Source organism: Arachis ipaensis, chromosome B05 (genome assembly GCF_000816755.2).
Source record: "Arachis ipaensis cultivar K30076 chromosome B05, Araip1.1, whole genome shotgun sequence".
Lineage (NCBI taxonomy): Eukaryota > Viridiplantae > Streptophyta > Magnoliopsida > Fabales > Fabaceae > Arachis > Arachis ipaensis.
Window position 1 is genome coordinate 95,586,402 of NC_029789.2, and position 4,773 is coordinate 95,591,174.

Consider the following 4,773-nt stretch of genomic DNA (forward strand, 5'->3'; position numbering starts at 1 on the left):
ACCTTGGTGGCTGTCCGCTCACCTCCGAAATGACCTCCGTATTGTGACCCATGGGAATGCCATAAGATCCTTTGTGCTTCTTCTTTAGGCACACACCTACGGATTATGCCATCTGCACATCTCTTAAAGAGATAGGGTTCATCCCACAAGTAGTACTTTGCATCAGTAATTAATTTTTTCTTTTGTTGCCTGCTGTATTCCTTGGGAATGAATCTTGCAGCTTTGTAGTTTGCAATGTCTGTAAACCATGGTGTTTCCTGAATGGCAAACAAATGCTCATCAGGAAAGGTCTCATAGATTTCAAGAGAGGGGAATGACGTCCCTTCTATTGGCTCTATCCGGGATAGATGGTCAGCCACTTGGTTCTCTGTCCCTTTTCTGTCTCTTATTTCAATATCAAACTCTTGCAGAAGCAACACCCATCTTATGAGTCTGGGTTTTGAATCCTGCTTTGTGAGTAGATATTTAAGAGCAGCATGATCTGTGTATACAATCACTTTTGATCCTACTAAGTATGATCTAAACTTATCAATGGCATAAACCACTGCAAGCAATTCTTTTTCTGTGGTTGTGTAATTTTTCTGGGCATCATTCAAAATACGACTAGCATAATAAATGACATGCAGAAGCTTGTCATGCCTCTGCCCCAGTACTGCACCAATGGCGTGATCACTGGCATCACACATTAGCTCAAATGGTAATGTCTAGTTTGGTGCAGAAATAACTGGTGCTGTGACCAGCTTGGCTTTCAGCGTTTCAAACGCCTGCAGACACTCTGTGTCAAACACAAATAGCATGTCAGCGGCTAACAGATTGCTCAGAGGTTTTGTGATTTTTGAAAAATCCTTTATAAACCTCCTATAGAATCCTGCATGCCCCAGAAAGCTTCTAATTGCCTTAACATTGGCAGGTGGTGGTAATTTTTCAATTACCTCTATTTTTGCTTGATCCACCTCTATTCCCTTGTCTGAAATTTTATGCCCAAGGACAATCCCTTCAGTCACCATAAAGTGACATTTTTCCCAGTTTAAAACCAGGTTGGTCTCTTGGCATCTTTTCAGAACTAGTTTCAGGTGATCAAGACAGGAGCTGAATGAGTCTCCATATACTGAGAAGTCATCCATGAAGACTTCCAGAAATTTTTCCACCATATCAGATAAAATAGAGAGCATGCATCTCTGGAAGGTTGCAGGTGCATTACGCAGCCCAAATGGCATCCTTCTATAAGCAAACACTCCAGATGGACATGTGAATGCTGTTTTCTCTTGATCCTGGGGATCTACTTCAATCTGGTTATAGCCTGAGTAGCCATCCAAAAAGCAGTAATAATCATGACCTGCCAATCTTTCTAGCATCTGGTCTATGAATGGTAAAGGAAAATGATCCTTTCTGGTGGCTGTATTGAGCCTTCTGTAGTCCCGGGTTATTTCCCCCTGTTGGACATCAATGAGTTCGTCTAGTTGCTAGGAAGGGTCTTCCTAGAATGAGAGTAGCACTCTTGTGCTCCTCCATTTCCAGCACTACAAAGTCAGTGGGAAAGGTGAATGGCCCAACTCTGACAATCATGTCTTCAATCACGCCTGATGGGTATTTAATGGAGCCATCAGCAAGTTGGAGACATATCCGAGTTGGTTTAACTTCTTCAGTTAAACCAAGCTTTCTGATAGTGGATGCAGGTATTAGGTTGATGCTTGCCCCAAGATCACATAAAGTTGTCTTGGTGTAATTACCTTCTAATATGCATGGTATCAGAAAACTCCCAGGGTCTTTAAGCTTTTCAGGAAAGCTTTTCAGAATGACTGCACTGCATTCTTCAGTGAGGAGAACTCTTTCAGTTTTCTCTCCAATCCTTCTTATGACTCAAGATCTCTTTCATGAACTTGGCATAAGAAGGTATTTGCTCAAGTGCCTCTGCAGCCAAAAACTCTGTAGGTTCTTCCTGTGGAAGACCGGAATACTGGCAATTTTGCTGCACCATGATAATGAGCTGAGGATTCAACTCAAAGCTACTGACTCCAATGGAGGGTATGCAGATACTACTCCCATATGAAGCAGTAGAGGGGTTAGCAGATGACCCCAGAGTCCTCCTGGACTGTTCATTTCCACTTAGATCCATGATGGAGAAAGGGAGATGATGTAAAATAAAAAATTTATTTTTATGTATTTATTTATTTAATTATTTCGAAAATAAAATAAATTAAAATAAAATAAATAAAAATAGGTGAAGATTTTCGAAAAAAATGAGGAGATAGAAAGTGGTCAGGAAGTTTTGAAAAAGATATGATTTGAAAAAGATTTTAAATTTTGAAAAAAATCTGAATTTTAAAAATAAATTTTGAAAATTTTGTTTTTAAAAAAAAAGAGAGAAAATATATTTTTGAATTTAAAGAGGAAAGAGAGAAACAATAAGATGGCCCAAGATTTAAAATTTTTAGATCTAATGCTCCTTGTTTTCGAAAATTTTGGAGGGAAAACACCAAGGAACACCAAACTTAAAAATTTTAAGATCAAGACACAAGAAAAACTCAAGAACACTTTGAAGACTCACAAAAACACAAGAACATGAAGAAAGAACACCAAACTTAAAATTTTAGAAAACCAAAATAAAATTTTCGAAAAACAAAGGAAAATCAACAAGAAAACACCAAACTTAAAGTTTGGCACGAGATTTAATAGAAAAAATATTTTTTTGAAAAATTTTTGAAAAGAAAATAAAAGACTCTGACCCAAAAGACAAAAATTTCCTAATCTAAGCAACAAGATCCTTTTCAGGCGTTGAACTCCAACTTGCAACTTGTTTCTAGCGCTGGACGCCAGACAGCAACATGGAACTAGCGTTGAACACCAGTTTACGTCGTCTATCCTTGAGCAAAGTATGGACTATTATAAATTTCTGGAAATCCCTGGATATCTACTTTCCAATGCAATTGGAAGCGCGCCATTTGGAGTTCTGTAGCTCCAGAAAATCCACTTTGAGTGCAGGGAGGTCAGAATCCAACAGCATCTGCAGTCCTTTTTCAGCCTGAATCAGATTTTTGCTCAGCTCCCTCAATTTCAGCCAGAAAATACCTGAAATCACAGAAAAACACACAAACTCATAGTAAAGTCCATAAATATGAATTTTGCCTAGAAACTACTGAAAATAAACTAAAAACTAACTAAAACACACTAAAATCTATATGAAATTAACCCCAAAAAGCGTATAAAATATCCGCTCATCAAGTAGCGCTTCCCTTAATCCCCTTGCTCATGAGTTTGAACCTTGTGGCCTTCACTAGCAAACTTTTTCCTTGAATTTATTTTTGGAAGGCCCCCAATAAAGCTCTTGGCACCAACCGAGCTTTGCGCAATTTTGCCTTGCTTCCTTGTTATTGTGTAGTGCTCAGTTTACAAGGAGAGCGTAGCTTTCCCTTTGCTTGGCCTTGGTCCCTTGAGTAGCGCTCCTTGTGAGAGCGCTGAGCTCTTGGTAAGAGCTCTATGGCCCTTGTCCTTGATTGTGCCACGCTTTTCTCTTCCCTTAGGCTACACTTTCTTTATTTCTTTCTTTTCTTCACCTACAAGTAATCAAAACAACCAATCAAAGTATCACCGAATTCACAAGGTTTAAAATTCATTTAAAAACCAATTAATTTTAGCTTAAACCTCATGATTTTGTGTCAATTAAAGGGTGGTTGATTGATTCAATAAAACCATGCAATTCCACTCCAAATTACTTACTTACAATGCAAGAAAGTGCATAAAACCTAATGAAACAAGTGAAAAATGCTTGCAAAGCTAGCATATGATGACTTGTCATCACAACACCAAACTTAAACCTTGCTTGTCCCTAAGCAAGCATCAAACAGAAGAGAAGATGGAATGAAACAGAGAAGTATGCATATCCTTATTTAGCAAATAGTTGAACTTGGTTCATGGGGTTTTATGCAGACAATGATAGCTAATTTATTAAGTGTTGTTACATAAGATATGTTTCCTCAAAGGTTCATTATGGTTACTGCTATAATGCTTCATTTTTGCTTGCTCCCTTGCTCATTTTTCTTTCCTTATTTTGCTTAAAGACCTTATTATTCATTGAAGGCGTGGTGACAAATGTTGCAGCAGCTTTTGGCTTAGTTTTGCTCAACATTCCTTCACTACAGACACATGGCTCACCTTTTCTTCCTAGGATCATTGATGCCCAGCATCTCTTTGGATTACTAAGTGTTTTGTAGCTAGGTTGCTCTTGATGGTGGACTTTCAGTTGGCAATCCCAGATCAGTTGATCTAAGTGGCCAAGTTTTGAAATATTCTTCAGAACTTACTTGTCCAAGCATATCCAAGTACAAAAACACCACAGGCATGTGTCCTAGGGTCCAAGCTATTGGTGTCTAGCCTTATTGTTTGTTTCTTTGCCACTTTTTGGCTTTTCTCTTTCTTTTTCTTTCTGTTTTGATTCATTTTCAAGGGATTTTCAATGATACAAGGTTTCATAACAGCAAACCAGTTCACACTTCTAGGAAAATGTCATTATGTAGCTTTTATTTCATGAGCTATGCGTTAAATCAAACAAATACCACCACTAACTTTTATTCTAACTTTTGCAACATTGGATATTCACTTTCTAATTCAAACATTTTTCTTTTATTCAAGCAGAAGGGAAACAAAACAAGATTCAAGATAATGAAGGATGACAATTATTATGCAGATCACTTTCAAGCTAACTACTCAAAACATAAAAATGCAGAACAAAGAGCAATTGGAGGCATATCATGTTTCAGACATACATATTCCTTA